At 43.2% G+C, this 22,822-nt stretch overlaps 1 long non-coding RNA gene across 1 annotated transcript; it reads right to left on the bottom strand.

Moving 5' to 3' along the window:
- Nucleotides 1–11,979: 11,979 nt before the first annotated feature.
- LOC138120781 (uncharacterized) lies at nucleotides 11,980–18,712 on the bottom strand. The gene is made up of 5 exons (XR_011155960.1): nucleotides 18,623–18,712; nucleotides 17,701–17,816; nucleotides 14,384–14,474; nucleotides 14,213–14,268; nucleotides 11,980–12,377 (listed from the first exon to the last, which is right to left on the bottom strand). It is a non-coding gene; the product is annotated as an uncharacterized lncRNA (long non-coding RNA).
- Between the last annotated feature and the right edge of the window lie 4,110 nt (nucleotides 18,713–22,822).

Consider the following 22,822-nt stretch of genomic DNA (forward strand, 5'->3'; position numbering starts at 1 on the left):
TTACTGTTTGGTAGTTTGATTCCAAGAACACAAATCGCTTCAAGAACTGGCAACAAATGCATTCAGGCTCATGATGCAGATCAAAATCCATCTGTTTACTAATCAAAAGCCATATTTAATCGTAGTACAGCAGTGGTGTCAGCATGTCCTAACTTAGACCTTCTCTCTGCCCTAAATATGATAGGTAGAACTCTTCCCATAAAGTGCATTTATTTGAATCAGATGTTTAAATGCATATAAGGATTCTAGCTCTGATATTCCAGCCCTTGCCTACAGGATTTGATCAATCTTGCAGCTTGTGATGCTGGCAGGACTTCTGCTAAAGCCACTCTAGAGCTCTCTGGGTGCAATGAATTGCAGCACTGCACCATCAGTGAATTCTTGACCCAGTGAAAATCCAAGAAGTTTTGATGCTAATTATAGATTTCACTCATTATTTTCTTTAATATATGGTACGCCAGTGAGATCCCAGTTTATTCCTACCTGGAAAGAAATGCCTAAGGGATTTTACAAGGTGGTTAACCCATGACCACTACATTAAGGCTCCAAAACAAATGTATCCCATTTGCTCAGGGATGACAGATTAATAAATTGTTCCACCTCATTATCCCTGTAATTCCTGATGGCATTGCTTGGAGGAAGTCTGGCAAATGACATTGGCCAAAGGTCAGTGCTCCTTTTTCAAAAACAAGATTATAAACCTTAATACAAACATAAATGATTCAGTGGATTTATGAAAAGGCAGTAGAAATCCTAGTTCAGACTCAAACTATACTTACCAGTGCAAGGACAGAGCCCGTGCTGTGGAGCCCTGTGCTGGGCACAAGAAGTGGCAGCTGAAGCAGATGGGACCTCGTGTCCGACTTCTCTTGCCGGTGCCTGTCCCTGGCCATGCCGGTGCCGCCCCACGCCCTGGCTGCCCCAGGTTGGTGGCTGGGGTGCAGATGCTGTGCCTGGGCTGCCCCAGAGTCACAACACCAACAGGCTGGATCCTTCCTCTGGCTGGAACATCCATTCAAAATATTACAGAGGATGAACAGCAGCTTAGATAGAGTTCTGCAATTCCAAACCCATGAACCAGGATGAGGACTCTCTTGAGCCAAGCTTTAAAGTAGTGCCTCATTTTAAGCTTCTGTGCTTTGCAATGTCCCTAATAATCTTCAAACCTGCAGGGTCAGATTTGCAAGTTTCTGTCAACAACAGCAAAAATGAATAGAATATTTAAAGTAACAAAACTCGTGCCTGCAGGGGTGAAGGAAAAGGTGAATATCATGGAAGCTGTGATGAAATTATGAGACCCGGAAGCTATGAAGTACAAATTTTAATAAACAAAGATGAGACCAGCTACAAACATACAGAGTTTACATATTGATTGTCTTGGCAGGGAAGCTCATAAACCCAGAAGGAAATAGGAGGAAAACTGTGGCTCAAAATAATTCCTCTTGATGGTGACAGTCATGCATTTTCTATGTAAACACGTTATATTCTGGTTTCCTACTACAGAATGGATGAAGTAGATAAAAAATTTAAAGTTCCTGTAAGTAAAGATGCCAAGCAGAAACAAACATGAATTTTATTTGGCAGCAAACACTCTGTCACTAAAGCACCTGGCATTTAAAATGTTGATGTTTGTATCTTTCTCTCTGAATATTTTAAGCAGGAAGAACTGCTCTGGAGAAAGGATTATAGTAGGGAAGGAACTATAACCATCAACCTCAGCCATGTTAGAGATTAATTCATAATGTCACTTCACTGTAAAATTACTCGTATTTTACCTCTCTTTTTCCAAAGGTCTCTAATTCTCCCTCTGCAAAGGAATGTTATTTTTGCGGTTCAATTACATTTCAACCATTCAATCAGACTCAGCTCTATATAAACGTATGGATCCTTGTTTCAGATTCCCTTGCTCAGCTTTTACTTCATGAAGAGAAGAGCTGTGTGCCAAGGTCACAACTGATTAATCTTGACCTGTGAACCTTGAAAGAATAAAGTCTTACTATAAATGTATTATTCTATTCTACATAGTAAAGGCAAATATACTCTGTATCCATGACAAATAACGAACTAATTTCTTCTGGCTTTACTCTGTAGTTGCTAATTAAGCACTTAAATACAAGATCTGTTAATTCTTTTGATAGATGATGTGCCTATAAAAAGAGAAAAATCCTTTGGCCTTTGAGCAGGTGTGATGGAGGTATCTTCTCATCAGGTATTTTGGGAAGGATGCTTTGTCAATGCTTGTGGATGCTCAGGAAAGAGCTGCCACCACTGCACTGCACCCCTGTGACATGGATAGTATTTACAAGTGTATGTGTAAAGGCTTCCAGTGATATTGTGGCAATATTTCTGAATTACTGGTACTATGAATATTTTAACATGTAGTTCTGGTATATTTGTTAGAAATTTGGCCACAAGACAGAGGCAAGTGGAGTTATTGGATACTGTTAAATGGATACTGTTATGCAAATTCTATTATACAGTAAATAAAAACAAATAAATAAAACCAAAGTTTTGAGGGGAAAACCAACAAAAAAGACATTCAGGTCAGCCTTACGCAGCACATTTCTCATTGCGTGTGCAGTTCACTGGCAGGCTTCCAGAAGAAAACGAAATATAGTACAGAACAGGCCTCATAGCACTGGCACTTCTACGTTAACCAGGAAACAGCAAAGTCAAAACAAATTTACCAGGTGCTTCTTGCTACTGCAACCAGGACAGGAACCTCTTCATTTGTGACAATGAATTTAGCTGTGCCCAATGGACACTGTGGAATCATTTCCAGAGTACATTAGAGCAGGTTCACATGGGTGTTTGCAGCAGGTGATTCCATATTGCTCACAGATCTGAGGCCCCATGCAAATGAAAACATGATAAATCTATTTTTATCTTTAATCATTCATTTGGAAGCACTGACAGGCACATTAGGGACTCCTGTCTAAAATTAGTTCTGTTCATGCTGGAAGCAACCATTTATTCTATCAAGCTATTTGTACGCTTAATGTCAGAAGACTTCTGGGAGCTGTTCCTGGTTTTGTGTGAGTTTTCTCTGAAATACCCGAGTTTGTTCCTGGAATGTGGCATTGCTGTTGTAATTACCATCCTAAAGCTCTATGAATTATATGTCATTAAGATCTCTGTTAGCTGACAGACCACAAACAAAACACAAATGTCTCTCTGGAAGCTAAGCAGTAAGGGAGGAAGACGGCTGCAGTTTGCCATCAGGAGGCGTGCAGCAGCCATCCCAAAGAGCAGTGGATCATCCTCCACCTGTGACATTCCCACGGCCACAGTGGTCTGACTGTGCAATGGTGGCTCCAGGGGCTGTCTTTGGGACCAAGGCCAGTAACAAATAACATCTCAGCAATTCTGATCTGCATTCAAATACTCTGATCAGATGCCTTAGGGGCACAGAGAAACCCCAGCCCGCTTTATGATGCTGCACTACCAGTTCTAGTCACCTTTTCTAATTTTTTTTTTTCTAAAGGTTTTGGAGGACTCAGGAGCACATGAAACAATCTTCCACATCTTAGACCAGCACTGCTGCTGCAGCCCTGCTTGCTCCCCAGTGCCCAGGCAGCTCTCAGAACAGCTTTGCTCATGCCCAAGTGCTTACAGACCCAGTGAGACTTGTTTATAGAGATAAAATGAGGTTTTTAAACCAGGATTCAATCTATGCCTAAAGCCACCACCACCACCACAGGAGAACTTACAACAATCCCTCTTGTAGACACTGCAGCTTCACCCCCGTCTTCCCAAGAGAACTAGTGGGAAGGCAGAATGGGCTTGGCTGTCACACAAGTCTTGAGGATGGCATATTACATATTGACTATAAAGTCCATGTGATCTAAGCTCAATTTGCAGCGATTGTTCCCGTGGTTGGGTCGCTTAGCCACTGGATGTCACTGTTAGTCTGAGCACATAAACGCAAACGGCATTTGTTTGGCATTAGAAAATGTTTAAAGACATGAAATGATGTCTTTAAACATCATCGGGATGAAACCGAGTGCACTGCAGAGGGATCATCTCTTCAGATGCTGAAAGCATTTGCTCAGGTCTCACACTTGTGACAAGTTGATAGTGTAAGAAGTGCCTGGTTTAATGAGGTTTTCTTTTTTTCTCTCTTTTGGTGACTCATTTATGAAGCTGATAGCAACTCATGTGTTCTCAATTCCACTCCTCTCCTGGCAGTACATTCGTGTCCTGAGCCATTTGGTAATTCCCAGACAGAAGCGGCGCGCAGAGCCCGGCTCCTACCCAGCGCTCCGGGGCCAGCCCCGGCCGCGGCTTCCCGGGAAGACGAGCCCATCCTGGCCTGGCTCCCTGTCTCCCTCACATGGACAGTCCGGCAAAGGGTTCCAGAACCAGCTGCCTCAAGCACAGACACCTTGAGAGCTTCATTTCCAAGTCTGGTCCTCTCTGATCAAACTGTCCAGAGTCCCAGTGATATAAAACATTCAAAACAGGAGCTGTCACTATACCTTCTTGAGTTAGGAGAGGAGAAAGGGAAACTTTTATTATTTTTCTCCTAAAATCTTCAAGAATCAAATAACAAAGTACCAAAAGATAGAAGAGCCATTTCTCCAAAGCATTAGAAAAGAAGCTCTGGCCAAGTGACTGTAGGGTGTGAGCACAACCTGCCAGAACGAGCATAACATCAGGGAACAAGTATAAGGTAATGGAGAATTGGAGAAGGCAAGGAGTGTAAAATGAACATGGAAAATCCAGAAAATAATAGTAATAATAGCAATAATGATAACAAATAATCCAACTCTACGCTCAATGCTCCTTGTGCTCCAGGAAAGCCTGAGCATGCAGCAAACTCCTCGCAGCGGCTCCGAGCAGTCAATTCCACCTCTGCTAAGCCCGATGTGCACAATATTGTCATGACACTGCTGTGAGCCACGTCTGGCTGCACCTGACAGTCACTGACAGAGAACAAGAACAGGCCTCCTTCAAAGAGGAGAAGTATTTGAAGAAAAGTCATTTGAAGCAATTTTATGAAAAAGGATGACTGATTTGTTTTACAATTATTTTAAATAATTATTTAAAATAATGACATTGCTCTGAGTACCAGTACTGTAATTTTAACACAGATATAATCACTGTAAATGACATTAAGAGCTTGTCTACAGATAAATTGCATTGCTCTGGTTATAATGGGATTGTTGAAGCTCAGCAAATCCCCAAATCCAGGTGTGGCTGAAATCACAGAAAAGGAAGGGAAAGAAGTTGTACCAGACCCCTAAACCTTTTTGGGCGTACATTGACATGGCTCTTCCAGTCAAAAGAACTCATAACTAGCCAAAAGGATTGAATTTGAATGGAAGCAAGTGATACACCATCCTGAAACATGAAACTGTGATGGCATCAATGCTGAAATATTCATACATTTAAACTTGAACACAAGTCCTGGCTACTGAAGTTCATGGTGAAATCCCCCCTTACTTAAGTGGGAACAGCAGAGTTCGGGTCAGCAAGTACCTGTACCAGGTTCTGTCTCCAAAGCTGAAAACTAGAAATGAGAAGTGACCTAAATATTCAAAAATTGCTTAGTGACTGTTAGTGAGTCTATTTTTGAGTGGGTAACTGCAGACTCCTCAAAGAAACTTGATCACCAGAGATGAAGCTTTAACACGGCAGCGTCTTTTAATGGATTTCAGTTTGAGGCACATCGAAACACTAATCACTTCAGTGAAAAACTGGGTCAGAGTTAGCCCCATCTTCCCCAAAGTGCTGTAAAAGTAGATTTAAGTATATATATTTATATCTAATTTTGTATTCTGCTTAGAAGAGATGGCAAAGTATAGTGCTGAAACCCTTTTGGACGGTATTCACTGAGGGACAGCAATAAAAACAGCATCCACAAGGCCTTTTTTGCTAAGTCCTCTTTCAGCTCTGTTCTCAATAGATAAAAAAATCTGTATTTATTAGTGAGTCCAAAACCCCTCTACAATTCCTAACGCACTAGGCAGAGGCAGGGATATTCTGTACGTGTTAATTAGCAGGTGCAACATGAAGTAAGCAAATGCATTGATCTGTTATTTATGTCTGCACAGACCTGTAAATAAGAAGATCTGGATAAATAAAGGTGTATTATTTTCCACCGATATTTCCAAACTGCTCATTGTATTTTACCATAAGTTCATATCTGTAGGCTTAGACTAAGGACAGCGAGTGGATGCCCCCTGGGTCAGCGCGGCTCCGCGGGCAGTGCTGGCCGTGGAGCCTAGGCTGGCTGGGAGCAGGAGCTGTGCTCTCGTACTGCTTAAGCAGCAGCCTGGTAAGGTTCCATTTTCAGATGTTGTTCATCACTGATGCCTAAAGGTGACACGCTCACTAAACAGGCCTGCTGCAAACCATACCAGATAAGACATAAAAGACATATTGGATTACCCAGTCCACGTCTCCAAATGCAACAAAAATGAATGCCAAATGCTGTGGGGTTTGTCACTTGCAGCATGCAGCAGCCTTTCCATTATGCATTGCCTGATCCTCTGCCAGATTTCTTCAGGAAAACCAAGGGCTTGGATGAATGGGAAGAGCTTGTCTGGAGGTCACACTGTGGGAGCTGGAAGGAGGAGGCTGCTGCTCCATTCCTCACTTGCCCAAATGCCCTGCCTGGCCCTTCCTTCCTTGCTTGACCCAGCTGTCAGTACAGGCAGTGAAGTGTCCTGCCCATGCAAGTCTTACACATAACAATTATATCATTATTATATTTATTAACTAACCTTAATGCTATAAGTAAACCCAGGACCCCAAAAATGGATTGCTATTTCCCAGATGATAAGAACTATTAAAATTATGAGGATTGTTGCCATTACAGGACTGCTGCAGAAATCATTTGGTGCCAAGAAGGCATTCTGCAGTGGAGGAGAGCTGTTACAAATAACGGCTGTTACAAATAATAGCTTCCTAATTCCCAGTACAAGTATATTGGTAACAGCTCCACAGACAGTTGGGCTGGGAGAACACTGAAGCAAACCCAGCTAGATGAGTTTAATTTCCTTTTGGTTTGGAATTACTCTTTACAGTGCCACTACACAAGTCCACGTGTTGGCTTTGAGCTGCCAGCTCCTCAGGGCAAGGTTTAAATTAAGTACTCTTCTGCTTTTTTCTTTCTTTTTTTAAATCAGGAAACTATTTATATTCATTTCAAGCTTTGTAATCTGCTCCAGCCTAAAATAACAAACAAAAGAATACCCAAAGCTAAATGTTGACTCTACATCCCCTTTCCCAGCCTCCTATTTAATCAGCCTTGTGGCATATTGGAAAACAGAGCATTTAGTTCCACTTCATTATTATGGGGGTAAAAAAAATCTTACAGTCAGGCTTAAAGCATTCAAATACCTAAAGCCATATCCTAATCTGCACAGCACATGGGTGTAAAACAGCCAGGCAATTTTTGTGTCTTTGGGGCAACACTGCTCATGGTGTCTGACAGGGGCTCTCTGTGTTTCATCAGCTCTTTCTGAGCACACTGCCAGGCGTGTCCATCAGGTAATAGGTATGTGGGAGTCAAGGGGGGAAACAGAGGGACTGGAGCAAGGAAATTTGAAACTGGAAATACACAGAGCTTCACATCAAGTGTACACTGAAATTAGCATGAATCTAGCAGTGCTGTAGTGAAAGGCACCTGCAATCAAAGCAAAGAGTTTTACCCTTAATACATCTTGCAAAATCCTCCCTGTTGCCTATTCACGGGCCTGCCAACAGCATGATTTTGGATCACTGAAGAAGAGAGGGCCAGGAGAGAGGTTCTTCTAACCCGGAGAAGACTCTCATCCTCTTGTGGCAAAAATCCCCACAGAACTCCATGGTGTCACAGACATTTAGGAACAGGATTCCATGATCCCTGGGATGGCAGCTGACTTGATGACAGCTCAATTATAGATGGTCATTCCAATTGCCTGGTCCTTCAGCAGGTTTTCAACTGGCATCTGAGAATGTCAGGTCATTGATAAACAGGCCTCATATTACGTTAATGACAGTGATAATATTTTTGAACTCATTTGGATTTCGTTCTTTCACATGTTGTTCTCCAACATTCCCATATAAAAATAAACACATGTAAATATGGTAAAGCCTGATGATGCTGGTAAAAAATGTCAGTAGAGATTGAAGAATTAATTAAAATGGAAAAATATTATCTGGGGAAGGCCCTACCTAGAACTTTCAGTTTTGAAATACTAAAAGCTGACCATTAATTTGTCTTTTCTCTCTGTCTGGGCACTGTCTTCATCAATATGACTGCATTAGTTCCTGCCCTTAGAAAGTGACATGAAAACACCCTTCTGCTGGTCCAAAATGATGGAAGTATTCTAAAAGCAATCATGTTAGAATATAAGAAAGAGACACAGACTCATCATTTCTTTATATTTCACAAACATTTGAAGTCAAAACAAGATAATGAGGCATTTCTGAACCTAGCCACCAATCAAAGACTTCTTGTTTTAAGTTGTTTTTCAAAATGAATCATTTTCAGGATTTTAAAATTGCTCAGCGTGTTCATTGTGCTGGCCAGACATTACAGACATCCTTGGGTTGCTGGCGTAGCTGTGTGAGCAGGTCCCGGTGAAGGCAGAGCTGGTGCACACCGCGGGGATCCTCTGCGGGCGGGTGACGGCGGCGAGCAGGGTCAGTCGGGGACTACCGTGCCCGCTACTGGGCACCTGTCCTGCCACTGATAACCAAAAACCTGGTCTAATATAGCCTTTTCTCTCTCCAGGCTCCTTTTCTCTCTCAAGTTCACTTGAGAACCTCTCCCCCCCTCCCTCCTGTGCGCGGCCGAAGGGCCGGTGAGCCGAGGAGGGGGCGGACGAACAGCAGGGGCGAGCAGGGGGGTCAGGGGTCGGAGCTCTGAGGAGGCTGCGGGCGCTCTGCCAGCCGCAAGTTGTTCTCGCTCTGCAGCCCTGTGTGTGCAGGGCACGGAGGGCACGCTGGCTGCAGAGCAGCTACAGAAGGAGAGCCTGATTTAAAATACAGACACGTAAGCACGGCAGAAACCCCACCTCCGTGGGATGGTCTGCGAGAGATCCAACGGGCAGAAACGCCACAGACACACTCCTCCCAGCGTAATTGTGACTATCGCAGCTGTGGCGGAGAGAGAGGGAGGAGGGCGGATGATGCAAGGCTCTCGGCATCACGCTCAGTGATGGCCAGACCGCAGCCTTCCGCGGGAGGCGGCGCTGGGATCCGCCCGGCAGCCCCGCTCTGCCTGCGGCGTGCGGGACCGGCACCGCGGGGCTCTCGGAGCTGGGACCGCAGAGCCCGCAGGGACGGGAAGCATCGGCATCTGCCGCAACCCGGGCCTCCCACCCTACCCACACAGTTTATCCAGCAGCTGTGAGATTTACTCCACCACCACCGGCTCTTAGTCACTTCTCTTCAGAGCTCATTACAAAGAGTAATTAAATGGTCGTAACGTCCCCAGCCTTAACCCTATTTAGTAGATAAAGTGGATAATTAAGCACTGTTAGCTCCGTTTTGCCATGGAAACTGGTGAGAGGCTAACACAAGGTCACAGGGCCACTCTGAGTCAACTCAGGATCATAGTACATCAGTTACTATCCCCTTCATCCAAAAATGCTGGGATACTTCGTTGCCTTTAAGGAATTACGGATCAAAACCACCACTCCTGTCTCATCACTGAGAAATCTAACACAGAGAAGTATTACATGATTTAACAAATAGAGTATTTGAGAACTTGAAACAAGCACTGGTATGTTGTATTCCATCTGCCAAAGGAGATGCCACCCTCTCTTTTAAACACTCTGCTTGATGTAGCTAATTGTCACATGTGCATATCCTTGAACTCATATACAGCAAATCAGTGAGATGTGACCAATCTGATACCTGGCCAGTGAAAATGCGTTTTAAATGTCATTATTTGTAGCTGCTGAGGTAGAATCACAACCCCCTGACAGTCGTTCTGTCAGTCTGTCACGTGTGTAACTGCAGCGACAGCTCTGAGATGCTGGCCAGGCCTCTCCCCTGAGAGCACCTTCCCCGTGCTGACCGTGAGTCATGGGGCTGTCGCTGAACCACTGTATCCTCCAGGCTATAAATAGCTCCATTCCTATAAACTATTATCTCACTTCAGCCAGTCCATTTGCCTGATTCTGAAATGTTTATCTTGCCCTAACTGCCAGCCTAAAGGTGGAATGCTATTTTCAGCCTATGAGAGGCTTAAAGGGAGATAAATTTTAAAATACACCCCTTTCCTGTATTTTTTTATACCCTAGTACTTATGCAAGATGCTACAAAAGGAAGACCTCTATGTATTCACAACATATGAATAAAACTGACAAATTTTCTCTACTTACATGTCTCAACCTGGTTTCTAGGGAGTGGAAAAGACTTCAAAAATTTTTGGCTTTGCCCCTATGGCAGACCAGTAAGGCTTGAGAAGAGACCACGTGCACTGCCTCCAGAGAGCCACTAGTGTGGACAACGACTGTACCAACAAACAGGATCATTTGAACAACAACCTCACTGGGCCACTCCATCTCCCAAATCCTGGTTGTCTTTCAAAGCTTTGTCAGAAAATCCATGATTATACCCACATAATCACAATAAACTTTGAATTTTATACTTTCATTTAAACCTATGGAAAATTTGTGATAGATGTAAAGAGTGGGAAAACCAGACCCATTAAATAATGTGTAGATAATGAAGAGCATCTTGCATAACCCACTGAGGTGAAAAAGCCTTTGAAGAGCAATTGCCTGTTACTGAATGTTGAATCAGTGTGAAATGCAGAATTTGAAAACTGCCCTTATCTCTAAAATTCTTGATGAGATCTAAGTGGAGGGTTATTTCTTGCCAAGTAATTCAGGTATTATCAGGTGTGTTCCACCTGTGCCATGATCCCAGTACCAGGCACAGGCTAACATTCCCTAAATTGGATCAGTACTCCAACGCCGTTTGGAAATTAAATGACCTGGGTAGCTCCTTTCTTGTGTGGACAGACTCAGTACTCACAGTGCAGCACAGCTCTGCTCTGAGCCATGGATATAGTGCTGGAAAAGAATAACACTGAGACACCCAAAAGATTTAGACAGCTTTAAGTCTTAAAAAACACCCCAAAACCAACCAACCAAAATGACCCAAAGCAAAGTCTCAGGAAGCCCAAGCTTTCTAGGGAAATGGAAAGCAGCTGGACCTGCCATAGGGACCGGACTGGTGGTGTGGTGATGGTCCCTCTCCCCATCGCAGAGCCCCTTTCTCGCTTGGCTCCAAACCAGTGTCATTGTTAATTGGATGCTGAGTGATGGATCTGGCCACCTGGCACTCTGTCTGGCTCCGAGCTCATGATCAACTCACTTGGCAGACTAAGTGGGGAACTGGCCACCTGGCTACTATGGGGGCTACAGACTTGGCCGAGCCGATCACTGCCCTGCTCAGACATTTCTTTGATTGTGAATACCAACAGCAACTTCTCTCTTTTGCTGTGTTCACCTCTCCCACCACAACTGGCGTGCTCACAGACAAACACCCAACTCATGACCCCCTCCTCTCTTTCCTTCCCTCTGTCTGCCACAATGGATAAACACAGAATCCTGCCTTAATTGATAAATGGGAATAAAATGAGCTCCTTGCCTTCTCTCCAATTTCTTTGAATTATTCCAAGTTCCCTACCCCCACTCCATCATGTCTTGCTTCTTGCCATCATTCACAACACTCCAGATTAAAATGTGTATTAGCTGTTGAACTGCACAACAATTTTTTGAATGGTGCAATTTGTTGAGTATTTTTCTAATTAGTAAAAATACCGATAAATTAAGAATAACATCAAAACAATGAACTGGACAAAAATGCTGTGAAATTAGACTCATGCCTGAAGGCAAGATTCTCCACTTGTCTTGCACCCTGTTCTATTATTAGTACTTGCAAAATCATAGTGAGAAAGGCCACAATTTTGAGGGTTTTTTTACATTTATTTTGCATATATGTAAATTACTCCACAAGAAGCAAGGCAGTTGAAATGAAGAATGAAGTGCACAAAAATAAATCAGTACAGATCTAGAGTGCTGTTTGTGTCACTCTGTGAAACAACCCAAGTTCTATGAAAATTAATTTTACTACAAGATCTTAAAGGACTGATTACAAGCTCTCACATTTTCTACTCCATTTCCAACGTACCATAAGGAGGTTCCACAGTGGTTTTAAGCTGGTCTTGGGATACAGTAAGTAGCTAATGTCAAGCTCTTACATCCATTACAAATTATCTGAAAATAATGTATTTTTCTAATCAAACAATTGCACAGAAATGCAATCACTGGTTGGAACTGGGCTGTATTCATTGGTGTTACTTCCTTCTTTAAACCAAAGATTCTTCTGCACCTCGAAGGACCTGCTCCGAGCAAATTCAGTGGAGGCTTTCCATAAGGTTATAGAAGGTGGAAGAAAGCATTTTAGATATTAAAGCAAGCATTAATGTTAAACTAATCAAGTTGATGTCTTCACATTATTTTTAACTTTTTTTTTCAGCTGGACAACATGCTGGAGAAGATTTCAGGAAACTCTTACTGCTTTTTAGGGAGCCCTTACCAGTGTGAGCATCATCTCTGACTACCCCTGAGCAGCCTTTATTGTCCTTTACCTGGTAAGCCCCTACCAATCAAATTACTGACAATCTTCACACAAATCTATGGGTGAATCAGGAACACACATGCCAAACCACAACCACCACCGGCCACTGAAGGAACTTCCCTGCCCTCCAGAAGCCTCTTCCCACAGAGCAGCATCACTCCCCTCTGCAGCCACCACTTCAGTTGTCTCTCAGGTCACTCCAGTGCTCCCTTGGGACGTGGGGACAAAAGGCATTGCCATGCACCTGCTGACCTGCCTGCATTTCCAGCACCTTCCATGAAGTGTTGGTACCTGCTCCTGGGAACAGTGGCCCACCACTACTGGACTACAGAGCCCTCACAGCTCAAGACTGATGTTAAAAAGATTCCTGCTTGCTTATTTGACCCCACTTCTCCATTCTGGCTTTACAGCAACATTTAACTCCACTTTGCTCCCCCTTATGTCTCAGAGATCACATAAACACTGGACTGCTAATATTAAAAAAAATTAAAAATTAAGTAATTTTAGTTGATTTTTGGTTTCAGGTCTCTAAATGCTAGGCTACAAGAGGCTCCCTTGTGCTCCCTGACTCGGTATCAGAGCTTGAATTACCAAGTTATTAGGTAACAGCTCACTGGCACAGGCTCCTGCCAGCACATTCAGCAGGTTCCACTCTCTCTGAGCTCAGTGCTTTCCATTTTTCTGACTGGTGATGCATCCCCCCAGCAAGGACTCACATTATTTTTTAATCTTCAGTGGGTAATGGGCTGCTGAACATGTACGATTGCCATTTCCAAGTGTGACATTTAGCACTGCTGGTGTTTTATTTTCCCCATCTTAGGTGTCAGTAGAACACTTGTTGCTGTTTGCTAACAGGCTTTGAAGACTTCCAGGTAGGGACAAGGCTGATGGAAATTGTGGGGCAAGGGATTTATTGCAAAACCTCAGCATCTGGCTTTATCTTAGGAGAGTACATGCCCTCTCTCTGTTACAGCAGTCTCTGCTGACGTTGACCCCAACGAGAGCTGAGTGCCTGCAAGCAGCTCAATTTTAGTGTCCTGTAAAACACTGTTTTTCCTTAACTGGTCTGGCAGTCCCAGAATAGCTCTGTGCACTCTATTTTACACAGTATTGTAAGTAATGGCAGATAATACTATCAAAGTCTGTTCCTAGAACATAGGGATTAACTCACCTCATTAAAATGTACACACTATGCATATCAGGACTACTTGAGGACAACTATTTTAGCCAGCCCAAAGATACTATGTTCTGTGAGAACTAGGATGATCCCTAGCTGTCCTCTACTTCCAAGTATTCAGATTTTAATAATCTTTTTTTAGATGACTACATAGATATCATAGCACTGAGCACTTTTAAAAACCTAAAATAGACTACATTAGCTTAAAATTCTAGGTAGTAAAGAAACATGAGAGGAGAGAAACATAATTAACTTGGAGCATGGAAAGATTCCCTTGTGGGAAAACCACCCTGAATTAAAAAAGGTGTTTCGTACAAAATACCTAATGGTGAACACAGAACCTGGCAGGTTACACACTCTGAAGGCTGATCTCTCAGGTTGAAGGTGGAAATATTTTTGGTTTATTTTCCCCAGAGAATTTGTTCTTAGCCATTTGAAACTTACTTGATTTCTTGGTTGTTCAAATGCAATCACCACTGTTTTCAGTGTTTGGTCGTCTTCTGTCAAGAAAAAGAAAATAAAAGCTGTGTTGCTAGAATTGCCTACAGGTATCTCTCTGCATTCAAAGAATGCTTCTGAAAGCTCTGCTGGCACACAGAGCCCAGCTCTGCTCACCTGAAAATAAAAGATGAAGGTCTCCTGAGGATCAGCAAACGGACAAGGTAGGAGATGGAGAATGTAGCCGTCTGTACAAGAACACCAGGCCCTGCAAAAATGAAACCATTTTTCCCAAACGAGTCCCTTTTTTTTCCTCATAACTTACTTTTTTTTTTTAACTCACTACGGTAACTCTTAGCTTAATTTCTTCCTGCTTCTGCAACAGAAGCTCTGTGATCAATGTGAACTGCACACACAACTGCTCCAGAACTGCTCCTACCCTGTTATTCACCAGCAGTGGACATGCCTGTTCCTACAGGCTTGCAGGTGACACAAAGGTCAATTTTTAAGAACTGTCTGTTGAGGTATTACAGCTGAAAATTTTACAGTCCAGACTCCCACAGTAGTTATTACTGCCTTACCATAATTCCATTGCTCTCTAACAGCCTTACCTAACTCCATTATTCTGGCACATTTTCAATCAGTTGCCCTCCCCAACACTGTCTGGTTTGGTTTTGTTTTTGTTGGGGTTTTTTGAATCATGGTTACATTGGCAACTTAAAAGAAAGGGTATTTCTTTCAGCTGTGTTATGTACCGCCAGGCTGATTAATTCTAAGTCCTGAGAAAGAAGAATCCTAGAAAATATTGCTAGGGGAAAAACAACTTTGCAAACTCAAGCTCCTTATTTATGCAGTTCTCAGTTTTTACGGACAGATCAACATCCCTGGCTGTGTTACATCCCCCTTCACGAGTCCTTAAAAGAGGCAAATTGGTTGGTGGGTAGGTTTTTGAAAAATCACAGAGTAGCTCTGCAAATACAACATATCAGAAGACTGTACAGATCAGATGTGTTAGACAAAGTTCATATCAAAAAATCTGCTTTATCAGTATATCAAAAATGTTACGAGATACTTTATATTGTCTTGTGCCATAAGATGACAAAATTGTTCTAATCCAATCTCTCCCTCTCAGACCCTGCTTAATAATGAAGAAGATGCCATAGGAGATAAAGCAGTGAATACAGATAACGCAATGAAGCCTGAAAACGGGGACAGAGAAAACTCTCCAGGCCTAATGGAAATCTACTGGGATTCTAAATGAAGCAAAGAGGAGTTTGTTCCTATGTTTTTAAGAATTAGTAAATCATTCTCAATTAGAAATCCTTCTCAATTCCAAATAAGGATTGTCATTATTAACACAATTTCTAACCAAAGATATCACTATGGATTAAAATGAGAACGAACTGAACCTCACACTGTAATTTTTATAATTCAAGTCTGACATCTTGTCCCTAGTCAGAGTTGTGGATCACTCCTGGCTAAGTCAGAGGAAGTACTGGTGTGAAATAAAGGGTGAACACTGTGAAAATCATCCTGTCTTCTTCAGAGCCCACTCTGCCCCATGTCTCTCCCAGTCATAGAAAATTTATTGAACTATGAAACTATTCACTAAAACATTCTATTACATAACTATAATTTCCTTTCAGTGCAGCTCAACTGGCACCAGTGAAAGTCTTGCCTGCAAACTCTTATGTCACGGTTGGGTGCTGATTTTTTACCTTGAGGTAAAGTTCTGCTCCCTTTTTTCATAGAGAGCTCTTAAAACCACAGAACTCTGTCTTTTATCAATTTTTTAGGTAATACACATTAATTTAATGAAATTTTTCTAGAATTTCCTGTTTGGAAGAAATACAGAGAATCCAGTGGAGAGCCAGGAACAATTGATCCTTTCTGAAGCAATTTAATTACGTGCATTTTTTAACCTGGCCAAAAATGTCACATCCTAAAATGTATCTTTTTCTAATTATATATATAAACATAATAAGGTCACTGAGGGCACTAAATGATGCTTAGAACAAATAACAGAACTACACCAAATGTCTGAGAGAGCTTTTCAGCCAACAGAGTGTGGAGGCAGATCCATTGTTTTCTACAAACATTGCAGACCAGTTGGATGATTAATTCCATCACAGTCACCAAGAGATTTGCCACTGATTTGGGAAAAGATTTTTTCCAATACTTATAATATTATTTTTATGGTGACATTTACTGAAGCACAAATATAAACAGACTTCATAAACATGAATGAATAATGCTGGCATTGGAAATGTTTTAAGAAGTATTCAAGAGACATGAAATGATTTGCCCCAAAGAAAAGGAGTTCCTGAGAGGACAACGCGCAGGACATCACAGTGTACCAGTGTTAAGAATTTGTAACTTTTCCAAAAATGGACAGATATTCCTTCTTCCTTCCCTTTCCCTCCCTCTTCGGACTTACAGTTGCACCCAGAAGGGATTGACTGCAGCAGTGTTCATGTTCATACACCACTGAACGAACCCTTTCACTGCCTCTGTCCTTTACAGTTCCCAAAGCTGCACTTCCCTGGGCAGAGGCTGCAGCCCCCCAAGAGCCACAATGAGCTCTGTCCCATGCTGTGTTTGTCTTCACTGTCCGACAAAAGTTTTAAATCTCAGGTTTTTTCTTCCATTTACAATTTTCAGTACATTTACTAGAAAATACCTACTGCAACAGGTGATGTCTCTACGTTGTCCTCCTTCACAACCATTTAAGGCAATATTCATTATAGCTGATCTCCAGAGAGAAGCCAGTGGTAAAAAGGCAAGCTAAGGTTCCTGTTTCCTGGTGCCATGTGCCATGAGGAGCAGCCCTGCAGAATTTCATCATCACCCAGCACCACACTGAATCACAGCATCACTAACATGTGTAATTGCTTGCAGAAAGGTTCAGTTTAAGAATGTGTCAAACATATAATTTGATCAGGGCGTGTGAGTATCCATGCATGGGCTGGTGGTGGCGCATTCTTATGGCCGTGAATCACACGGCATTTGAGCCACCTACCTCCTCCTTGTAGGGAAGCTGCAATATTCTGTCCTGTTGGAAAGAAACCTGGACTAGCTTTCTAGAAGTTGATGGGGCTCTCAGCACACATCTGTTTCAACTTCTCAGCCTTCTAGTTAGACCAGTAATATTCATGATGTTGCTGAGAAACAAGAGTTTCTAATCTAATAGAGAATTTTTATTTTCTGGTGATAACAAGTATTCTAAAATGTAAAAAATAAAGCATCGGTATGGCATTTACATCTCTGAATAGTTCTATTTGTTGTAAAATGTTGCTGTTTTTAACGGGGGGATACACTGTCAGTTTATTAAAGCTGGTGCAGGTTTGTCAGCTCAACAGATTGTTCTTTAGGAAAAGAGCGTTCATTTTGCTTTAAGAGGAAGTATTTCTGTTCAGCAATATATTGTTGTTTAGAACACATGTAAGATTAAAAGCCATCTTCCCCGTAGGTACTTGATCAAGCTCCCTGCATACCTCAGCCTGTAGTTGCAAATCCCCCGTGCAGCATGTGCATAACTTCAGCAGCAAAGTCCACCACCCCGCGGGAGAAGCAGCACCTCGGGCCGGAGTCAGCTCCACCCCCGCCGCACCTGCGGAGCAGGGACAGAGGCTGTGTCACCAGGACATGATATGAGTGCAGTCACTGGCTGCAATCCTTCCTTTGGCATAGCCCCAGCTACAGTCCCTGCACGACTTTTCCCATTTCCCACATCTATAAAGCAATCACGTAACGAATAACATCCTTCTCCAATATTCATGGATTATCTAAATAAAGATAATTTATCCCATAAAGTTGTATTTGGAATGCTGCAGCACCCATGGGGCAGAGGCCACACATCCCCGATGTTTTACAGTATCTTGAACAACAGATTTGTGCCTTAAAAGCAGAATTTAAAGAGCTTCTAGTGACTCTGCAATAACCAAGCCATACCTATGGCTAAAATGACTCAGAGGAAAGAAGAGCAAACTAGAAGCAAATTCTAGATTTCTGTGTGTTATATAGAAACAATAAAATTATAAAGCACAAAGAATAACACAAGAACATCTTTTAACATTAGGCTGAGTGCAATAAAAACACCCCTTGATGATGATTATATAAAAATCTACATATAATCTCTATACCCTATGATGATTCTGTAAAATGCAAGCAATGTCACTTAGCATTGCTGGCAGTGCTTTAATACTGCAACTGAAAAGGAGTATAGTGAAAGGAATTTAGAAGGCGGGTGGATAGTGTCAGCAGTAACAACATACACATCGCTATAATTAGCAATGGAATTTGAAGAACTAAAAAAGCAACACATTTGCTTTGTTTTTAACTGTGCTTTTGACTCAGCAGCACTGTCCATGATACACAGGGCAGAAAAGTTCATCTCATGCCTTTTAAAATACAAACCCATTAGAAGGAGAAATGCTGTGACCAGGGGTAAACACTTCAATGCAAAAAGGGTCCTGGAAACCCCTCCAGAAGGCAGTTTAATCCAAATCTGGGATAACTGTGGATTAAGAATACACTGATGTTAGTTTGTGCTCCCCTCTTTCAATACTCCTGCCTCATGCTTGTTTGCTTTGGCCTATTTTCCCCAGCTTTTAGGTTATATCTGCTTGTTTTACTTCGATACAAATTTGGAAAGCAACCTGGTATCACTGCTTCTATCAAACAATGGTGGTTCCTTTTGTTTCACCTGAAGTGTGACTCTTACAGGTTACAAGTTTGAGTGGACAAGGGATGCTGAGTACAACAAGGCTTGTGCTGGAGTCCATCAAACTGCTGAACTGCAGCTCAGCTGCAGCTGTGCAGCACATCTGGGAGAGCCAGGAGAAACGCATCTGATCCCAAATACCTGCATGGACCTTTGCAGCAGTGCTCTATGCATATCAGGTACTTATGTACAAATTATCCTGGTTAGCTACAGGAGCCTAAAATGACCTAATCTGCATGTTCAGCTGCAGCATTAGCATGGGAACTGTGTGCAGCTTTTGCAGGCAAAAGTGCATGCTCCAATTAGATATAAAGGTGGATGCTTTATTATCTCTGCACTACTTTACCATCCTTTTAAATGAAATGTGCCATGTTACTGGCCCTCATTGTAAGCCCATAAAAGCATTTTGAAGATATAAGGAGTAATTTCTTGAAGCTATTGAATAAAAGTTTTTAAGTAAGTATATTTATCCTTGAATAATATAATCCTCATAAATTTTAAAATTTTGGGAAGAGAAAACATCCTATTGTTTGGCAATAAATACCTGCAATTGATACTCCTATGTTAAAAACTTTAACAAGGTTATTATAGGCAACACTTGCTTTTACGGTCTCACAGAAAAAGGTTATTTTTAACATCCCACTCACTGTATGGGGATGGAGAGGCGAACGTGAGGCTGAGCAGACACCAATTACAACCTCACAAAAACACGGAGGAACCAGCAGATAACCTGGGAACACCAAGGGACCAGGCCCACAGCTGCCAGGGAACACTGCACCTCCAGAGTGAGCAGTCAGGTTTGGATAAGGGCCTGTCAGGGGATACCAGTGGAAACAGAACTGATAAGCGGCTGAAATGCCTCTTGTACCTGGACTTTCATCCTTTGGCTCTAGGAAAAGCAGTCGATGAACTAACACGTGAGTTTAAAGAAGGAACCATGTGAAAGCAATGTCCATCGGAATAGTATTGGACCATCAAAGACTATTGAATCAAGATACAGAAACACATGGTCATCAACAGTAGCATAAACTCTTTATAAGCTCTATGCGATCAGCAGTCCAAGTGAGATGTAGAATGGAATAAAAACAGGCATGACGACTTTTAGCAGTAAAACGGGAACACTTGCTGAAAATTCAGTTTTCATTTCATTCATACTAAATTAGAAAAGGGGCTCACTTCAGTGAAAAATTTTACTGCAACAGAGGAAGACTTTGCACAGGGCCAAGGTTCCCAATGCAGATACCTCAGAGACACGATTTGATTATCTTCTTTTTAATGCTATTGAGAATGTCACGTAGAGAGGGACACACAGACTGCCCTCTTCCTTATGTTTATAATGTAGAGGAAAGGCCACATGAGTACTGGGAGCAGAATTTCTAAAACTTTTGCACCTATAAAAACAATAAAGTGGAAAATTTGCAGTTCTAGAGTCTTGCTTGAATCACAGAGAAGTCACTATTCACTAGTGAACAAAAAGAAGAAAAAATGCTCATTTCTTGTGATTTATCCCAGTGACAGGGTTAATGACACAGGTAGACATGCCCATTGACTCATTAAATTGAATTGCAAGACACAGCTAGAAGTTAATTTTCCTTTGGTATGTGCTTAGGCACCTTGTAATGACAGTATTTATGTCACTGGAATTCAGTCCCGACCTAAAACTGCACTGATCTTTCAGTTCAAATCTGTGGAGGCATTTTCATGCAACTCTTTCTTTTCCAGAGCTCTGTGGCTGTAACAGCTCACATCTTTTGTAGGTCAGGCACCGCGACGGACGTGAAACATGTACATGAGCTGGTTGCAGTGGTACAGTCACTGCAGGTGCTTTGCTACACAAATATGTACACGCGTAGAATATTAATGACAACTTTCATTCAGAGGCAACATATGAATTATCAATGAATCCAGTTTTCATGTTTAGCAGGAAGCGTGTGGCAAGGGTTGATGGAACGTTTGGGATCCTAATCTCAGCTGTAGTAGCCGTTGCTGTGTGTGCCACCCCAGGTGGCAAAAACTCCCCTGGAGAAGCCTGGCTCACACTGCAGCAGAGCTGTGCAAGTGGCAAACAATGCCTTTAGGAATAATCTGAAGAAAAACGGAAGTTGGGATCAGAAGGAGCTGTGTAATTTGGATCTGCCTGTCCCCACTGAGGCGCAGGGTCCGTGTTTGCTATTATCGAGGTACATGGTGGCCATCAAGCAAATGGTCAAGAAAAATGGGCTCTGAGACTCCTCATGGTTCAGCTGTGCTGGCAGCTGGGACTTCTTTTCCATTCTAGTATCAAGCAATGATATTACAAGGAAGGCCAGCTGTAAAAGGAGAATAAAATACCAGTGTTCTAAACGTCTTTGGAAAATTCCTTAACCCCTGCAAACCAGATTTAATTTTTTGGGTAGATGCTAATTATCACTTGAATATGCACCCAAAATACTTGAAATATTAGAATTTTGAGGCTGTCAAAGCAGTTTTGCCTGCTTTGCAAGCAGGTGGAAGTAAAGCCAGGGTAATTTGGGCAACTATTTGAAAGCCTTTCCCTAAATTTCAGTCCCCTGTGTTTCTTATGTTGTCCGTGAAATAACCCTGACAAGTGCCTGTGTGGTGTATGGGGTTTGCACAGCCCTGTCTTGTCCATTGCTGCATAAAATAAACAAGAGTAAGTGAGGGCCCAAGGCCCAGCACAGGCAACGCTGACACCAGCACCCTCAGGTGCCCTGGGTACAAACACAGAGGTCCATTACGCAACTGTTACATAGTAATCTTCACTGCTACTCGCAGGAGTAACAGATAAGGCTGTACAGCTTTTGATTACAAAATTTTCAGCGTCCCTTGAAGTTTTCTCCATTTTTTTTCTGTCTAGATAATTTTCCACGTGGAATTACCTCTTCCCTCGGCTCAGCATTTCAGACAGCTGTGTGGCCTCAGTCTTGCTGCATTGCTGCCATGCTGCCTGTGCTGGAGGTGGCTGTGGTCACTGTCCCTGGGGCTGCGGGGCTCTGGGATTCCCGGCCAGCAGCAGGTTCCCTGCCTGTGGCCTCTACCAGCGCAGCTGTAGTGCTCACCATGATGGGCTGTGCAGAGCTCCTGGGCAAGCACTGCTGTCCCTGACACTGCGACCACTGGAGATCACAGGGATTCAAAACAACAAACTGAGGGGAAAACTCTGCTGACAGAGCTGCTTGGCTGTGTTGGTCAAACAGGAGCTGAGAGAGGCAGTGCCAAGACTCTCCAGGACTCTCCTGTGCCACCTCTTGTGAGCGCATGGGTCAAAGCAGCAGTGGTCTGTGCCTCAGTTTACCACCACGAACCACCATTTTGAGATATTAAACAAAGGACATTCTGAGATTTAACTATGCAAACATTCAGTTCCCAGTGCTCCCGTCACAAGGAGGTGATAGACACAAAAGATCTGAACGATTCTCTAAACTCTGGTGACTCCAGATCTGCGGGACAAGATCACTCAACAAAACAGAGCTGTCCCGGGACGGGATTCCTAGGAAGGGACACTCGGAAGGCATTACAGCGCCCGGTGCCTGAGGGAGGCCGAGATCGATGTGGGTGTACCCGCTGTGCCTCGTCTTCCCGGTGCTCGGTGGCACTCGGCATGCCCGATGCCGGCGTGCCCAGTGTCACTGCTGCTGTGCCCGGTGTCTTCCCGGTGTGCCTGATCTTCGTGGCATGTGCCCGGTACTCGCGCTGTGTTCCCGGTAAGCACCCGTTATTCCGGGGGCTCCCGGAGTCCCCGCGCCGCCCCCTCAGGCGGGCAGGCGCGCAGTGCACGCCGGGAGGAGCGCGCGGCACGCCGGGACACGCACCCCGCGCCTCGGCCGCCCAAGATGGCGGCGGGCGGCCGTCCCCGCCCCCGGCCGCGCATGCGCAGCGCCGGGGCGGCCGCG

This window comes from Aphelocoma coerulescens, chromosome 19 (assembly GCF_041296385.1).
Source record: "Aphelocoma coerulescens isolate FSJ_1873_10779 chromosome 19, UR_Acoe_1.0, whole genome shotgun sequence".
Classification (NCBI taxonomy): domain Eukaryota; kingdom Metazoa; phylum Chordata; class Aves; order Passeriformes; family Corvidae; genus Aphelocoma; species Aphelocoma coerulescens.